This window comes from Pleurodeles waltl, chromosome 11 (assembly GCF_031143425.1).
Source record: "Pleurodeles waltl isolate 20211129_DDA chromosome 11, aPleWal1.hap1.20221129, whole genome shotgun sequence".
NCBI classification, from domain to species: Eukaryota; Metazoa; Chordata; class Amphibia; order Caudata; family Salamandridae; genus Pleurodeles; species Pleurodeles waltl.
In genome coordinates, this window is record NC_090450.1 from 260,139,630 (window position 1) to 260,159,761 (window position 20,132).

The following is a 20,132-nucleotide window of genomic DNA, read 5'->3' on the forward strand; positions in this document are numbered from 1 at the left end:
CTTTTATCCTTGTCCCCCACTTCTTTTTGTTGGGGACCCTGCCCACACTTGGCAGAATATCCCTCATACAACTTCTTGCGGACCCTGGTACTCATCCAACGGCCCCCCTCTGGGGCAAGCGCCTGAGTTCAGTAAGCCTGCTGTCAATCAAGTGCTGGCACAGCTCTGTAAAACACAGACTAGACAAGTGTTCTCATACAAACAAATTGTACAGCGCCCGGTATTCTGTTGCCTCACTGCCCTTCATCCAACCATCCAGTATTCTGCAAAATGAATCTACACATTCAAGCCACATCTGGGAATCAAGTTTCCTACTCTCCCTGGAATTCTTCTGGTACATTTCTGGTGTCAGGAAACACCTAGTGATACAGGCATCATTCATGTTAGAGTAGGTTAGCTCACTACCTGCCCCTAGTGCTTACAAGGTGTCCCTCCCCTCTGCTGTGAAGTAGTCCCACAGGCCCACCCCTCCAGTCTCTCTCAGGGTTCCTGTACATGTGGAGAGCTGCCTCATAGTCCCAAAACCACCTGTGGATGTCATCCCCCTTAGTGTACTCTTTCCCCACACACTCAGGAAGGTGCACCCTCCTCTCAGACTGCACAGAAGAGGCACTGCCACCATCTGTGCTGGACCTGCTCATATAATCAAGCTCTTTCAAGCTCAGCTCCTGAGCTAAATGCATTTTCTCCTTCTCCATAGCAAATTCTCTCTTTTTCCATAGCAATTTTGCCTTTCTCCTCCTTCCTTCTCATCCTAGCCAGCTCCAGCTGAAGATCCCTTTCATACTGCAGCTCAAGCTTCTCCATTTCCAAATGCTACCTTCTGGTTTCCCCCTTGTCCTCCAGTACCTCCTTGGTCAGGACTTTGAAAGAAACACTGCTGCCTGCCCTGGAGGCCCTCCCTCCAGGCAGGCCTTGATTATCCAACAAACATCATGGATGCTCTGCACCGCCACATCCCCAGCAACCTTCTCCTCCTCTGTGGGACCATCAGCCTCCTTTGCTGCCAGCCAGGCCCCCAGTGCCTTTTGCAGCTCTTCCTTTTTACTGAGGTTTTTAACAGGACTTTGAACTCTCTGCAGAACTTTCTGAGCTGAAGCACCATGTAGATCTCCAACCTCTCCTGCTCAAACACTACTTCTGTAGCTCCATCTGATGGCTCACTAGAGAGACACATGATTGTGAGTGAGGCTCAACAAAGGGGCAGACTTTCCGAAGGCAAGGGAAATCCAAAAAGGAAAAAGCAAAAATCCAATTTAAAGAAACATTATGTGTTTGTGTAATGGTCTGCAATAAAATAGTAGTGTACACCAATCACTTTATGCTAAGTACAAATACAAGTGATATCCTCACCGCTGATCGCCAAATGTTAGAAATGGAGTCTCCAGTTGGCAGTTAATGTGCACCCTGTCCAAGTAGGGACCCTCACTCTAGTCAGGGTAAGGGAGATACATCTCAGATAACTCCTGCTCACCCCCTTTGGTAGCTTGGCACAAGCAGTCCAGATTATCTCAGGGACAGTGTAAAGTATTTGCACCAACACACACAGTAACACAATGAAAATAACACAAAAGGACTCCACACCAGTTCAAAAAATTGACAAAATGTATCTAAATCAAACAAGACCTAAATGACAAAAATCCAACATACGCAAGTAAAGATTTAAACCCAATAAAATACTTTAAAACATAATAGCTCCAACTGGGGATATCATGACTTAGTTGATGGAGTCATTCCCAACAGTCCGACCCCACTCAATGGGAGGCCGGTGCTGGTCACGGAGACGCACGGACCCCCAGGTACAGTACCTTTGGGAATGAAGAAAACAAGCCACTGCACGGAGTCAGAGAAGTGAAGCGTCGCTGGATCCAATGCTCCTCCCTGGGTCTTCTTCAGGACTACCTGATAGGGACCCTCCTTATTCCAACTTAAATTGTATCATCATACTTTTCTCCAAAAAGAGTTTTCCAATCAAGATCAATCTTATCACTCGTTGTGAATGAATTCCCAAGGGTACATCTCCTGTATTATTCCTTTAATAGTCCTTGTTTTTTTACGGCCATTAATGTCTCTCTTTCACAGTTTCCGTCACTACTTTGACCGTCCTGAAGAAGAGCCGTGGAGGAGCTTTTGAATTTGGCCCAAGAGTGGAAAGGGGGTCAAAACGTTGACGATGATGCTCTAGCCTGTTTTTGGTTGCCGTATGGATGAAGGACCAAAATGGCAATTTAATACCTTTTGAATTAAGGAATGGTTTAATGCAGGAAAAGATTACCCAACAGGCTATATATTTTTTAGTATTTGTTATGTTAGACGGTTATGAGATGTATTATCTCTTGTTTCCTTTTCTGAACACGAGCTCTTGATCTTTGCACTTTTTCTGTCCTATTTTAGGATGTTGCGATAGGGATTCTCTTTGATTTCTATGATTGTGGTTTTATTCTGTATATATAATAAGAAAATAAGCTCTTTAATTGTATCTATACCCATTCTGTCTGTTATTGTGAGAAAACCCTTTTGTTAATAATGTGGTCTCCTATGGGGGCATTGTAGTTTATGTAACTCATTATGACTTTGGCAATCTTTACTGAAGACTGCCGTGGTGACAGCTGCCAAAAGACCGCCGCAGAGGTGGCAATCCACCTGCCATATTATGACTCACAAACACAAAACTGCCAGAAACCACCCAAAACTACAATCCCGTCAGACCCTTCAAAGGTGTGAAACAGTCGGTCCCACCACCCTCTCCGCCACTCCTGCAACACACCACCCTCCAAATAATGACCCACGAATCACCACAGCAGTCACTCAACGGTGGTTACCCATTGGCAATGCAGACCGCCGCGGTCAATTTTGCCACTCCACACCAACAGAAGCCAACATTGGCCAGATTGAAAAACCCACACCTGACACATATATACACCCTATACACCCACCAACAGCACTATAAAACACCCCCCCACACAACCCACAATTCTTTCAAGATGCGAAAACCTAATTACACATTGCCAGCCCAAACATTTCCAGAACTGCACACACAGACCACAACCACCTATACACCTGTCACGCATCACACACCATATACCATAACTTTACAACTAACACACAACAACACTGGACACAATCACTACTTCACAGCATCTCATACACTAACACACCCTGCACCCTGACAAGCATTCCAACCTCTGCACAACACACACACTACACAATAGGCATATCCCCACAAAAGAACCCCCGTTTCACTGATGAGGAGTTGCAGGTCATGATAGACGAAATCGTAAGGGTAGAGTAACAGCTGTTCGGTGCACAGGTCAAGCAGATCTCCATTGCCAGGCGGACGGAGCTATGGCGGGGAATTGTGGACAAGGTGAACTCCGTGGGAACCTATCTATGCACAAGAAATGACATTAGAAAGAGGTGGAACGACCTACGGGTGAAGGTGTGTGCAATGGAATCCAGGCACCACATTGCCATGATGAAGACTGTTGGTGAAACAGTACCTCCTCCCCCACAGTTGACAACATGGGAGACAAAAGTCTTGGCTATCCTGCATCCAGAGGGCCTCACTGGAATCACTGGAGGGCTGGACACTGGTAAGTCACCATTACTTCCCCACCACCACAGACACCAGCATGGCATGACTTCCCGTCACCCTAACTCCCTTCACCCCACTGCATCCCAAATAGAGAACCACCCCCAACACCACCCTAAACAATTCATCCCTGCATGCGCTACCCACTGCAAGCACACCCCTCCAATGTCAGTATGCACACACATCAGTAATGCATGGGCAGCATGTAGCACTAGCAATCCTACAATGCATCACCACACACAAACCAAAGTGGAAAAACTACACCCATCCTATAGGGAAACCCAGAAATGCTGAATATGTATTTGAGAATGAATGTAATCAATATAATACATGTCCACAGGTACCCCAGCTAATGTCAGCTGTCAGCATGTGCCACGTCAACCCAGTCCTTCCCCAGTACCACTGGTCAGTCGAACACCACAGGCAACACCCAGTCCAACCCAGAGCACCCGACATCGAATTCCACTACCACAGCAGCCACCCAATATCCCCAAACCTCTGTCCCCAGGACATGTCAATCAACAGTGTGCCCACCTGTACAAGGAACCGGGTCAACACCACAAAGGCAAGACAATGAACGTCCTTGTGTTAGTGCGAGTGGACACACAGTTCAGGGGACACAGGCCCAGGGGGCCAGGACCAGTGGGATGATATCTGTGCGCCAAGGGGTGGGCCATCCCATGGAACCGACTGCCCAGGAGGCACTGTCCCATGTCCTGGGAGCATACCAGAAATCACAGGACAGGATTGGCCGGGTACTTACCATCTTGCAGGAGAACCAGAGGCTGCAAGGTGAACACCACCAGGAGGTCATTGACCATTTGAAGTCCTTAAATGGCAACATGGCCTTGATTGCAAGGGTGTTGAGTGATATGGCTACCATCATGCGTGAGTACACCACACACCAGCGGGCCCCTTCCACTAGCCAGTGTACTGACCAGCCCTCCACATCTTCTGCAGCTAGTGGACAGGAGGACCTGCCACAGGACTCACAGAGCACCAACACCCCTCCCTCTGCAGCAGAAGAACCATCCCACAAACGTTCCCCGCAACCCAGACACCCACCAGAGACTGTAGCCAAGACCCAAACCACTGCCAGGAAGTGACCCACTCCTACATGTCTCCCTTGTGTGCCACTGAGACACCTTTTTTACTTTGGACTGCCATTGCTCCTTTCCCTATGTCCCCAAGGATACTGGAACTGTGCTACAAACTGAATAGGCCAACATACTTAAGATTTTGTCCACCATCACCCCACTCTATTGCACTGTACCTTTCTTTTTGTCAATTCAGTAAACACACTTAAACACAACTGAAGGATTTGTGCATTAATCTCAATAATGAGTGATATTTTGACCTTTATTGTCCTGTGCAAATGTAACGTAAAGTGTGCAGCCATCCAATGGACAGTCAGCTTGGGTACATATAACTAGTGTAAGAGCATGCCACAAGTCACCATCCACCAAACTGTGTGAAAACCATCTGTAGACATAACATGAGTACACAGTAGTGACCAGTCCAATATTGGTAAGAAGGGAAATCATTAGTAACTTTCAAATCAGAAATTAATTAAGTAGAGCAACATGAGCCCCTGTAACAAAACAGCCTTCATTCAGCTGGTCACATCAACTCAGAAATGTGCATTGCAATTGACTCCACATAGCAGCAGTGAGGAGAAACAACTCATTTTAGGCCTTCACACAAGATACCACAGTATTATCTATGCCATATTGTCAGTATGTCAATATCTCCTCTGGACCACCTAGTCTGGCCCAAACTGTCAGGAACAATGAAGTCACAGAGTGGTTGTGTAAGCACATTGTAACACACATAACGTTCCCAGCAACAAATGCTAAGTACTGTATGGCATGAGGACACAGTTTGATGTGGGCATGTATTTGAAAATGCATAACAGCTGATACATTGCATGGGCTGAATGAGCTTTATCACTATCATCATAACACTGGCACAACTGCACACAGATGGAAGGGTGTCAGGTTACATAATGCATACATTTGCGCTTGGTACATCATAGTTGCCACACAGCTCTTAATTATAATGGTGGAGTGAACAGTAGCACAGTTCTACCTGAGTGTCATTGGAAGTACTGCTGTATCAGATGTGTCCTGTTGTCTGCATCCTCCTCCTCTCCATCTTCATCACTGTCTTCAGTGTCCTCTGCTGTCACAGGTGCATTGTCTCCCCTCTCCTCCTGCGGGAATGGCACATGCTATCTGAGGGCCAAATTGTGAAGCATGCAGCAGGCCACCACTGCACATTTATAGAATGGTCCTATTTCTGTACACCTGCTCATTTGTCCTGGAAGGGACCAAAGCAATATGGGTCCAGTCAATGGCCCCATTGTGTTGAATGCAGCGTTCACAGTGGGCAAATCATCATTGTTGGGAATGAGATATAGCTGCTCATGTGTTTCAGCAAGGCAGTCACAACTCTACTCAGCACATGAGAAAACATTGGCTGTGACATCACCAGCAGCCAAGCCCACAGTCACCTGAAATGAACCACTAGCCAGGAAGTGGAGCACTGAGAGGACCTGTACTGTTGGGGGTATTGCTATAGGACTACAAATAGCAGGAATGAGATCTGGCTCCAATTGTGTACACAGTTCAACAATAGTGACCCTATCCGGATGCTAGGTGAGTGTAATATGGTGTTTGTCCAGTGTAGCCAAGTCGACTAGGGGTCTGTACACATCACATTTCACTCAATGTATGTCACTGTATGCCACCTGGAGTTGTCCTCTGTGCTATTGTACATAAGTAATGTGTGTCTCTAACTATATCCAGGTGACTCCGGCTACCCAAACCTATCCTGGCTGTTAACACCAGTGAGGAATCCAAGCACAGGGACAGATAATCGTTACAATGATGCACATGGGTGGACCAGAAGATTAATCGAAAGGACTTTTGGGCTACTGAACATGGGTGAATGCCTCCTTCTCCTCCACAGTGGTTGGTATCTAATCAAACCAAACATCAAAATTGTATAGCAGCAGGAAGAATGGACACACTACATCACAGTATACAGAGCTGTCTCATACAATTCACACAACCAATGATTGAAATCTGCACAGGTGTACGCTACATGCAAACGGATTTCTCATTACTTTTCATTTGCCTTAGTGTCTCATAAAGGTAGTCGGAGTCGTGTGACGTGATTCGTAGCATCAACTTTTACATGTTCTGTCGACTAATCATCTGCAAGCAGTGCACTGGTATGAGATCTAATTTAAGAGCCAGAGTCTACAACCAAACCAAAGAATGTAGACGGCTTGGAATTGCCTTGGTGTGTACCATCCGTACCTATAACGCACATTAAATTTACTACCATGAGTACCATCATCAGGAAATGGCACCTTCCTGCCCTGCATTCAGGGACAGGTGGAAGTGACCATACTCCGCCGGCGTTTGGCATCATGGCGGAGGGCTGTCTGAACCGCCGTGCAACTCCTCATTGGTTAACATAGAAGTCTATGGAGCACAGGGGCCAATGATGATCACCACCAGCAGTGACGGTGTTCACCGGCGCTGATGTGACCACCATTTTCAGCAGCCCATTTCACTTGACTCCTGACTCTCACCCTATCAACACCGCCACTGCGTGTGCTGCTGTGTCCTGTGTCTGGAACCCACAATGGCACATGCTACAGGGGATAGGGCCACAGCCTTCACATCTGAAGAACTGGAGAAGATTGTGGATGGGGTCCTACCCTTGTATGGACAGTTGTATGGGCCTCCAGATCAACAGGTGAGCACCTTTTGGGTATTTTGGATGCAACATGGCTGTATGTAGATGTATGCGTGTGCAGGCAGTGTGTCCTTTAGTGAGAGCTCTGTGTACGCAGAGGTACGAGCTATGTGTTAGATGAAAGTAGGATCAATGCAGTTTGTAGTCCATTGCTGTAATAGAAAGTAGTATGGAGTTCACGGTGTCCTTCTGTTTGTGTCTCCTTTGCAGGTTAGCACCCACCAGAAGAAAGGGTTATGGCGTGCCATCGCCAAGAACGTGAGGACCCTGGGGGTCCATAGCCAGCAGACCATCCACTGCAGAAAGAGGTGGGAGGACATGCAACACTGGGCCCGGAAGACCATGGAGGTCCAGCTGTGGACGTCCTCTTAACACAGGAGGGTGCCTATCGGACCCTGACTCCCCTAATGGCCTGCATAATGGTGGTGGCTAACCAGGAGTTGGATGGGCACTTGGGGGCAGCACAGCAGCAACAAGGGGCAAGGGGGAGAGTGCACACTGTGTGGAATTCATTCCTGATGCCTGCCGTGGTGTTTGGCTGGAACGTTCTAGTCAGTGCCTCAATATGCCCGTGTAGCTAATCTTGTCAAGTTGTGTATAGCAATGGTGAGTGGTATGTACAATTGGTATTGGTAATTGGTATTGGTAATTTGCTGGTATTCCAGCTTCAGTAAGGGCCTACATCCTGACTAACTGGTGTTGGAATGATGCTCTGATGTCCACTGCCTAGGTGGTGTGACCTGGCAATTGCACGTTGCGCAGTCACTTTTTCGGACTAGGGTAGCTTTGCCTCTGTCAACAGACAGACATGGATTAGTGAGTCCCAGTATGTGTACAGATGGTTGTGTCTGCTGAGTTCTTTACAGCTGTTGTTAACAGGCAATGGTTTGGTATTGTGTTGTTAGTGCATAGTGTACGTACTAGTGAGTCATTTTGACGTGTTTGCCATATGTGCTGTTATTGCTGTCATTGACCCTGTGCTCCCTTTCTTTCCCCACCACCCCCCTCCTTTTCTTCTCCTGTCCTTGTGTGCATTAGCATCATCTGGTGAAGGAGCAGGGGCACCGGCGAGTGGGGGAACTGCAGCCCACGGGACACCGAGGGGACCAGTGGGTTGGAGGGTTTGGGGAGAACCAAGGGGCAGACAAGAGCTGCAACAACAGACTGTGATTCCACCTCCAATGGAAGCTCCCTGGTGGTGGTGGACCTCTCTGGGACCACCCCAACATGGTCATCTTCCGCCACCCCCGTAACAGCACTGCCCTCCCAGTAGCCCCCCACCCAGTTGCCCTTGCCCGCTCACTCAGGAGGGTGGGGATCTCTTTCACCATAGACACCTCAGCCCCTGCCCCAGTCAGCCCTGCTGCCCTCATTGAGGAGGCTATTGACCTCCTGAGATCCATCTTTCTAGGGCAGTCAACCATAGTGAATGCAATCCAGGGGCTAGCATCCCTGATGCAGCAATGCAGTGCCTACATGGAAGGCATTCACAGTGGCTTGGCTCCCCTACAGAAATTGTTTCAGGCTCTGGCCTCCTCTTTGACGGTAGCCAGTGTGCCTAGTTTTTCCATCCCTCCTCCAATTACTTGTTCCCAGTCCAAGAGCTCTCTCCCCCTACCCATCCCAAGCACACAATCAAACGAGCATGCACCCAAGACAACAGACAGGACTCGCAAAGACAAGCACAAGCACCACAGATCACACCACAAGCACACACACAGCCAACACCCAGGAGCACACCCAACAGCCACTGCCTCCACTGTCTCCCTCTCCACCTCCTTCCTCACAGTCACAGCAGCACTCACACCTGCGAGCACTGCATCTGCAGTCCCAGATCCTGCCACCTGTTCAGCCTTGCCCACAGTCACCACAACAGCAGATATGCAGACTAGCACCCCATTCACCACATGTGCAGCCACCACCACCATCCCAACCTCATGCAGCACACCACCTCACTTTCAGACACCACCCGAACATACATGCGCACGACCTGTTTGTCCTGTCCCTCTCTTTCCCCCTCCCAAAACACAGAAACGCTCCCACTCAGACACTCAACAGCCATCCACCTCACACACACACACACACTGTACATGCACCTACAACCCAGTCCAGCACACCTACACCTCCTACAACTACTCCCTCTACCTCCACTCCCAAACCTCCTCCCACACTCCGCCCCACTGTACCTAGAAAACTTTTCCTTTCCTACCTTGACCTCTTCCTTACTCCAGTCGCTTTCCCAGCCCAGTCCATCCAGCTGCCAGTCCTCTCATGGCCCCACAATGTTGCAAATGTCCCTCCCTCTGCTAAAATACCACCCACTACGGGGCACAAGGCAGCCACTCTGACCGCCCACTCCAAGCCCACTCTTCCGTCCCCTCAAGGGAGGAGCAAAAGCCAGCCCCCTCCCTAACCAAAATCCAAAGACCCCCCTTCCATGAAAAAAACACCCCTGTTCCTCCCACCACCCCCTGAGATACCTGCCTTACACATAAATGTCACTGCCCAGTGGAGTCACTTGGGTTGTCAGGAGTCAAGTAGGGCATCACAAGTTGCACTGTGTAGTGGCATGGGCACTTTTGGACTACCCAATGGCCCTTTATGTATTTAGTTCCCTTTGTTTCATGTGGTCACTATTCGCACCAGAATACAGTGGTTGGACCGAAGGTATTTGTCCTGGCTTTCTTTACTTCTGGCTTATGTTGCTGTTGGATTTTTCAGCGGATTGTTCTCCGTGTGTGGTATGTGTGTATGGTGTGTGTTGTGCATGTGGGTGTGTCACTCTGCCCTCCCTTACTTGTGCGCTGTACTCACTGTTGTCATCTTCATCGCTGGTCCTGGACTCCCATCTCGTAGTACAGCATCGGCAGGACTTCCAGTTCGGGTTCCATGGTGGCCGCAGACACCTCTGTGGCGCTGGAGGTGGGTGTCTCCTTTTATATGGGTCTTTCTGCCAGGCTTTCCGTGGTGGTGGTCCCACCCCAGAAATCCTGGCAGGCTGCTATGTCGTTATATGGTGGGCGGTGTATGATGTCCTGCCGGCCTGAAGGGGACAACCGCTGTTGTCTGTGACCAGATCGCACTGGTGGTTCAAGCGGTACATTGGCTGTATATGGGAGGGATTACTGGGTGGTCATAATATGGCAGTCTACACCACAAGTCTGGCGGTGGTACTGCCGTCATTGCCGGTGTGGCGGTCAGCTGACCGCCAAACTCATAATGAGGGCCCAAATCTCCAATTCTCAAACATGTAGCAACTGCTGAACATTTCTCTACATACTATTTTGCACCTGTTGAGCAGATTGTATGATGTCTACTCTGCAGTCCGCTACGGTTGCTAGTGGGCGTTCATTCACATGAAAGAGCCTACCCTGTATACAGAATCACATCTACTTTGTGTGTCTTGGCCATATTGAAAATCAATCTATAGATACCTGATAGACAACACTTGTACAACATGTAAACAGGCACTCCAGTTCCTAGTCCAGAAGAGACCCTTTAAAGCAGGGGTCTTCAAACTGGGGGATGAGCCCTCCTAGTGGACCCCAAATGATTCTGGGGGGAGGGGGCATCAGGCTCCAGCCAAAAAAAGCATTATACTGATAACAGTGTTTTGTTTTAGTGAGCAGCAGTAAGCCCCTCTGTAATGGGCCATCACTAACATCTTTTGTCATTTATATGCTGGCTGACAGAAGGTGTCAAAAGGGAAGGGGCTTTAAATAATCTTCATACCCTTCACCTACATTTCTAAAAATGACACTGTGGATATCTTTACATGGTAGTAAAGCCTGCCTTACCAGAATTATATGTTTGACAATCATGTTTTTGATTGCAGTTTTAAATTAGTAACAGACCTTAACTGCAATGTTTAGATAAGTCTAGACATATTTAAACATTGCCAGTTTAATAAAATATATTTTTTTTTAACTAGGGGTGGGTGCAGCATTAAATAGTTTGAAGTCCACTGCCTTAAAGGATAGAGGTCGAAACAAGTTTACATACATCTCACAAGGGTACTAGGCTCTTAGAACTCCAGCGGATCTGCAGCAAATGGAACTCTTTAAAATGAAATAGCCCCCCGAGGACCTGCCATCCGACTCCCTGTAGACTCACTGTAATGTAACAATGGAGACATCAACTTTAGAAATGTAATTATATTAATATTTATCATGCAGTTTTAATATGTTGAACTGTTAATGGCAGTTTGGTTGCGCGCAAATTCTGGTGATGAGTAAATCACATTTTGAGTTATAGATATATATTTAGTGTTTGAACATATGATCAATTGATGTGTCTCATAACAGTAAACTAATGTTAGGCTGATTCTGAAAATATAAAATGAAGTAAATTGATGTTTGTGCTTATATGACCATGCGATTGACAGCGTTGGCCATGATATAATAATATGAAACTATCGCTCGAGGTATATGTGGTTTATGACTTTATGTTGGGTGGTCCAATCTCATTTTGATTATAAGGACTCAACCCCTCTTTGATGTAGATGCAGCCTGATATTCAGCAAGCTTTGGGAGTATGTACTCCCCACATCGTTCCTCAGTTTATCTGTCCTATTGAGAGAGAGCCTGCGGTACGTCCTGAGCTCTTCACTGCTGGTTTACAACACCTACGAGGGAAAGACTGATGTCCATGTATAGGTTGCAGTGACAGAGAAATCTGTGGTAAGAGCATTGATGTATGGGTAATGTTTCATCTGACATGAAAGATGGGTATTACCACAACATTTTGCCTTGTTCTTTCTTGAAGCAAAACTGTACAAAGCCATGTTAGTGAGAGGAGAGTAACGTCTGCAGAGCAAATATTTGCCTTGGCCTTTTCTGTTTTGAAATCTGTCATCTTTCTGTTGGATGGTACTTATGAAGAAGGGGATTGAGGTATCCACTACATGGCACACTTTTATGGTCACTTTTGGTTCGAAGTGGGCACGGTGAGAGGGTTGAGGTGAGTACCATCCCCATGCATGCAGTACTTGTTGTTCTACAACTACTTGATAATGTATACTACTGCACCTGTAGTCAAGAGCATACTTTACCAAATATAGTTATGTCCATGAACACTGTACTTAACATTTTGATCTCACTCTGCTGATTTTCAGTTCTTTGCATCTCCCACTCACAAGATATCTGGGCCTTGGGTCACTCTGTACTCATTGTGCTTACAAATATCATCTTCTAACTCCTATACCTCCTTTCTGAGAGAGAGTTTCTACCTCATCCTCCAAGATGTGCATTAGTTACAACATTTATAAACCATAAACTGAGAGCCTTCACCCTGAGGAGCAGCATTTCTACACCTATCAGAACAAGCATTTACAAATGTAATACGTTTTATCATGTCCAACCATCTATGCAAAACCAGAGCAATGGAAAAGACATTAGCTTTGGGTTTTGAAGAGGTTAGCTAAGCATGTTCAGTAACACGCTTTGTGCCAGGACCAGAATGTTGCATTGGACTAACACCACTGTGCCAGGTCCAGCAGTTTACTAGGAATTATCACCATTATGCTTGGACCGGTATGCTTCTAGAGAGTACCACCAATGTCCCAGTTCCACAATTTTACCACTAATTATCCTCACTGTGCCACAGCTAGCATGATGCCTGGAATTACCACATTGTGCAAGGGCCAGCATTTTACTAGGAGTTTGACCCACAGGGTCATGCTGAGCATGTTTCAGGCAGTGCCACCAGTGTGCCAGGGCCAGCATGTTGCCACGAATTTCTATCATTACACTAGGACCAGTGAGTTTCCATGAAATTTAGTTGTTCTGCACCGCAACAGACATATATTTAAAAAAACATCCTAACATCGTCTGGCTCCTTACTTAGGCACTGACACACAGCTCTTTCTTCTCACAATGTTTACTCTCCTTGAAAAGAGCTGGGAGATGAAGGAGCTTGTATCCGTGCCCCAGCAAGGAGCCGAATGCTATTTGGATTTTCTTTGTATGTTTTTTGTAGGGATGTATGAAATGGCCATTTGTGTAGTATAAACAGGCTTCAGAGCAATGGAGCGCTGAGCAAGAGACATACCATCCTCAGGATAAGTTATAATAAGAAGTGTGAGAAATTTCTGGAAAAGTTAGACAAAATGCAAGTCCTACATTTAGTGCAATATTTTAGTGTAAAATGCATCCTCATGTCAATTTGTGATGCATGGAGTTATTTCATGTTACCGAAAAGCACATAAAACACAGTAAATTATGCTGGTATAATTTGAATTTCACCTGGGCCTAAACAAACTCTCCAAACAGCACTTGGTTCTTCCAGGGGCATAGTCAAATAGATAAGAAAAACGTCAAAACTGCATCTGGCTCCCTCCTGGGACATAAGTTCACCACCTTCTCCCAATGCTGGGGGAAGGGGGCAGCATGTTTTTACTACAGCAAAGAAAGGACTCTTTGGGCCGTATTTATACTTTTTGACGCAAAACTGCGCTAACGCAGTTTTGCGTCAAAAAAATTAGCGCCGGCTAACGCCATTCTGAAGCACCATGCGGGCGCCGTATTTATTGAATGGCGTTAGCCGGCGCAAGCAGACCGGCGCTGCCTGGTGTGCGCGAGAAAAACCACGTACACCAGGCAGCGCCGGCGTAGGGGGAAAATGGCGCATGGGCGTCTTAAAATGGGGCAAGTCAGGTTACGTCGAAAAAATCATCGTAACCCGACTTGCGCCATTTATTTTCGACGCCCATCCCCCATCAACATGACTCCTATCATTGTAAAGATAGGAGTCATGCCCCCTTGCCCAATGGCCATGCCCAGGGGACTTCTGTCCCCTGGGCATGGTCATTGGGCATAGTGGCATGTAGGGGGGCACAAATCAGGCCCCCCTATGCCACAAAAAAAAAAAAAAAAAATACTTACCTGAACTTACCTTAATGTCCATGGGATGGGTCCCTCCGTCCTTGGGTGTCCTCCTGGGGTGGGCAAGGGTGGCAGGGGGGGTCCCTGGGGGCAGGGGAGGGCACTCTGGGCTCATTTTGAGCCCACTTGTCCCTTAACGCCATCCCTGACCCAGGCGTTAAAAAGCGGCGCAAATGCGCCGTTTTTGGCCACGCCCACTCCCGGGCGTCATTTTTGCCCGGGAGTATAAATACCACGTAAAGGCCTGGGAGTCATTTTTTAAGACGGGAACGCCTCCCTTGCATATCATTAACGCAAGGAAGGGGTTCACGCTAAAAAATGACGCACATTCCGGGAACTTTGGCGCTAGACGCGTCTAGCGCCAAAGTATAAATATGGCGTTAGTTTTGCGTTGAATTTGCGTCGAAAAAAACGACGCAAATTCGGCGCAACCAGAGTATAAATATGCCCCTTTGTATCTTTTGTTATCCTACGAAAACAAACACTATTTCCCATTATTGTGCTTTACATTCGCTAAAGGACAAACAAAATTCACAAAGCGGTGCACCCTCATAAGAGGTCTTCTTTCTCCGTGTGATGTAGCACACATCACCAGCTTCTGCCCATGGGGTGAGGAGAGACCCTACGATGAAGCATGCCAACTCAATGTGGGTTGGAGTTTTTAGTCCTATAATTGACACGATCTAGCAATTCGCACTTACACGCCACTGGTATTTACCTCCACCCTATTCTTTCATACCACAATAATTTTGTTTGTTTCTTTTTAGGTAAAAAAAGGGCAACATGTGCTTAAAAGCAAATGTTCATCCAAGACTGCAATGTCTCTATTTAAATGTTTTGCTTTGTTCGATATGTATTGTTCTTCTTTATTCCCAGCTGGACCTTATATCAGTCATGTGAAATGTACACTTGCACTTCTTGGACATATAGGGCAGAAAAAGTCACTTACTTCTTAGATGGGTGTGAGCCACTGGCAGAATGCCACATAGATCATTTTATAATATTTTTCATACTAATTAAACCTGGCAACTTACTTGTGGCACTACCAATTAGACAGTAATACCACACAAGATCTTCCCTTTCTATACGTTTGAAAGAGAACCGTGCCCTTTTGTTATCTTGTCTACTCACGTTTGGAGAAAAAAAATCTTAGCTTTTACTATAAACATCCAGTTACGTTTGTGTTATTGATTTCTGAGCCACTCCCCCGTTGGCCTACTAGTTACTCTGTACAATTTTACTTTAGTACCTCATCATGTCCTGATTCACCGCTTTGTATTGCTTAGTTCTGTTTACTCAACCACCGATGGTAATCGTTTAAAAAATGTAAGCCAAATTAATGTTTTATTTTTCTTCATATATTTATAAAAACGTGCAAAACATGAATAAACAAAGGGACAAACTGAGCTGTAAAATGAAGATTAAATGTGCATTTTAACTGTGCTAGAAGAGGAATTTATTATGGATTGAAAGTTAATTTCAGGTAATCAATAACAATGTAATTGGACATTGGGTTATTCTGTGGATGTATTGCTTTTCCATTAGAATTTTATATTTCATGTGCTTTATAAACTGAGCATGATCATTAATTTCTCAGGGTGCATTTTAAGCCTTTCCCAAATGTCTGCAAAATTCCCATATCACAAACAACACACCAGCCAACCTTGTAAATAGCACAGTGTGATAAAGTAGCAGACTTCAGGAAAGATAAAGTGAAAAATGTGCGAAATCCGGAGAGAGCCGTCCTCGGTTGCAGGCCTTCGATTATTTAATGTGAGAAATCTCTAGGATTTATCCTTGACAACAGACTGAATCTTCAAGCCCATTTATATAATCTTGCAAGGAATGCTCAATTCCAGCTAAGTCGTCTCAAAGGGATCAAATTCTTTATACAGGAACAGGATTTCAAAACTGTACTTAAATCATTAATACTCCCAAAAACAAACTATGGTAATTCTCTTCTGACAGGCATAATTATGCCTCATACTGCATTTTTCAAAGCGGTGCAAAATTAGCATTGCCAGACCAAGGTAAGAGAAGCAGCCCTGTCATAAATGTTCAAACCAGTCCCATTTCCCTTGTCTCCTTGTGTCTCCTTGTGCCATTTCCCTCTGTCTTTTCATCGTTCCATCCTCTCTCTCTCCTTTTCTACACGCGCTTGTTAACGCGTCTGACCTCATTTGGTTACTTAGCATTAAATTATACGGAGAGGCGTTGGAGGTCAATGAATCTTTTGACTGCGCTTAAGTAGTTCCCACAATAAGACTCAGTACCAATACAAATCAATTGCAATGACAATCAATAACATCAATAATCATAGGAGTTAGTCATTTCCACTCACCATGACCTTTCAGTCATGAATAACCACACATTTATGTAAAAGTTAGAATGTTTATTTCCCTATATTAACAATGCTAAAGTCACGTAACAGTCTCAAAATCAAATGGTAAGCATACAGAAAAAACAGCGGCTGCCCAAATCTCCTAAAGAATAGTAGTTTAATCAAGGCTTGGACCACTACACATTCGAAGGTTACAGCACAAATCAATAGCAAGAATAACTGTGCAAAGAAAATGGCATACATTTAGATTCAGCAAAGAAAAGACATCAACAGTTATTACATGTAGAGAGCATCATCAGTGAGTACCCTAACTAACCTTTAAGTTAGAATAGCATGTTTGGACTTCAGGCAAAACAATTTAGTCAACACAAATTTGGAAAAACATCCTACTATGGCTCTGTCAAAATTTGCGGTTGGTGCCTAGGGACAAAAGCAAATAGACAACAATCAATAACATCGTCTTATACCTTGCCTCATTATGGTTCAGCAAGCTGTGACTGTCTTCATCAATTGGACATCAGTTCGGTCAGCAAGGCATCAGAATTGAGCATTAAAGTTCAGGAAAGAAATGTCTCAAGAATATACATACAGAACGTCACTTCTAGGTGATAAAGTTAAGGAAAGTTAGGCACCTCTCCTCTCGGGACAGTCAGGAAAATAAAGGCACGTCTCCTCTCGGTGCAGTCTAGCTAAGTTAGATTTCCTAAAACTACCTCCTCCGTTGCTATTGATCAAAGAATTGTAAGTCCAATGAAAGTAGAACCCAAAATCTAAGAATTTACTGGTTCACTGTTCACATGTTGATGAATGGCTCCTCTTCTCCTGTTCCCATCGTTGGGCTTGTCAGGTAACAAATTTGTATCAGCTTACACTCCAGTCAGTGCTTCCATTGTCTTTTCCTGGGAAAGTCACCTTTACACACACCAACTTATATAATGTATCCCTAGCTAGTACAGCATTCTAGCAAGCAGTTCTCTTGGGAAAGAATTCCAGCTACTAGCATTCGGTCAGTGCAGTGAAAAATCACAATTAAATTCTCGAAACAGCCATTTTATAGTTCGCCTAAGAAATACAGCTTGACATGAGGCTGTGCAACTAGGTCCAAGAACTCACTAATTTAAGGCCTACGATTAATAAGGCAAATACAAAATACAGAACCCTTAATATGACATACTAATACATTAATTCAAACATGAGCTCAACATTTTACATTAATAAGCTATTAATAGGTTCCCTTCGTGAATATTAGCGATCACTGTAGCAGGCACAATTTCAAAAGCGTGCATTTTTTCGCTATGTTAACTCATTTTCTATGTAAATTCAATACACAGAACACATGAATATTCATTAGTAAAAATTCAGCGATAAAAATCTCTCCTCTGATGACTAATATGGTTATGACATCTACATCTTCCCACACAAATTTTCTGCTCACCTAAAATGTATCATCTCCATCCCTCTTAATCTTCGTTCCCTCTTCGAAGTTTCCCTAAACAAATTTTCCCATTTCATTTCTTCCCTCCTCTGATCACTTTTCATTTTCTTTAACCATGCAACACAAATTACATATTCCCCATGCTCCGATCATGCAAATCACAATAATCACTATCCCTTGTATTATTTTCAATAATATTCCTTTCCCAATGTTGCTGAGACAGTTTTCCACTGAAGCAAAACCTTTGCCAACTTTCTCCCAAACATCTGGTTCTTTCAACTCTTTCAAATCAGCACATTCATTGGTCAAATTAGTAAGTAAGCTTCTAATTTCTTTGCTATTATCAGGAATATATGAACAGCAATGCTTTGAATTAAGCATTTTGCAAACTCCGCCATTCTTTGCTAAACAAAAGTCTGACGCAAGGCGGTTCTGAAGAGTCATAGATCATAACGCAGCCATTTCTGTATCCATTAGGATCATGGCTCCTGAAAAATTTGTCAACATATTATCAACAATAGTAGACAACTTTTGAATCTTTATAGAATTCAGAACAACTCCTAATGAAGTAATCATTGCTCCAAATATATCTCCCACTATACCAGAAGAAGACTCTTTCTTTTGTTTAATGTGATGTAATGTGATGTAATTCAGTCATTTTCAGTAATCTTTTCAAGTCCTCAAGTTGGAATTTCTGTTGTGAAACTATCCCCATGTAATATGTTCCATACATCCTTATGTACATGGTTATGCTATGGCGGCAAGATGGTCTAGGGGAAATGGCAATACACGGCAAAAACAATCCCTCCGACGCGTGGTGAACCAGGGGTACTGCCCTCCCCCCCAAAAGAAAAAGAGGTAACAGGGGAGGAAAGAAGCAACATGGGAAGAAAGAAGAAGGGAGAGGAAAAAAAAAGAAAAAAAAAGCATGTTGAGTCAAAGAGGCTAGGCAAGAACAAGATAGGGAGACAAAGGAGAAGGAAAAGGGGAAAGGAGGATGAGGAGGGGGAGCAGAGATGAAAGAGAAGAAGAAAGGAGAGAGAAGGAAGAAGGAGAAAAGGCAAAAAAGGGAAAAAGGATGAAAAAGGGGGAACGGACATCAGAAGGGGAGGAGAGGAGAAGAAGAGGAGGAGCGAGAGAGAAAGCGAGGAGAAGGAGAGGGCAAGAAGGAAGGAAGGGGAAGAAGAGAAGGAAGAGGAAGAGAAAAAGAGAGAAGGAAAAGAGGAGAAAAGGAAAAAAGAAACTGTTAAACTCGTAACCAAGTGGAGGAATTAAGTTACAAGCCAGATGGGCCACAGGTTAAGGTGAGGGGGCAGAGGAGGTCTTCTCCAATAGTGCTCATAAGGGATATACAAGAACTCATCCCCCCTCCTCCGCCTCAAAAAGCAGCAGGAGAAAGAGAGGCACGAAAGAGATGGCGAAAAGGAAAAGCAAGGAAAAATTGCTAATATCGAGCAGTATACCTCCCCTACTAGGAAGGGCCACTAGGTCTCCCTGCTAGGCAGCCAGAGCAATGCGAGGAGCCACGGAAGCGGCCAGTGTTGTCACAGGTGAGGCTTGTGGCCCCCCCAGGTGTCTCTGACTATTCAAAAGGGAGTTCTTAAGTTCTGGTGTGCAATCTCTGGGCAGCAATGCAACGTTCTCCCCGAGACCTACAGTGCAAGGGCCGCCCCTCACTTCTAAAGTCTCTCAGATCTACCAGGAATATGAAAAATAAACATCCATTTCCTTCAGATTAAATGGCAAGCGTTGAGCTAAACATGAATACTAGTGGCCTACATCAGAAGGCGATTAATGGTTCTAGATCCTGCCTGGCTCTGCGTCCAAGCTCAATAGACCTAGCCCAGTCTAATCCCTCTGATAATGCTTTGTTAGAAAGGGGGACCATCGGGATGCTGGAAAAAGAGCTAAGGTTGCAGGAGAGACCCGAAAATCTTGATTTGTGTAAACAGCGGAAGCTGGGGACAAACTGCATATTTGAAAATGGCAAGTCCCAGGAGAATGACGGTGCCCCTAAGCAACTCTACCCGCTATTTGGTACTGGGGCTCACAGGGGGGTCAAAGAACACTTTTTTGGGATCTCTGTCCTCTCTCTCCGTTCAACATGGCTCAGAT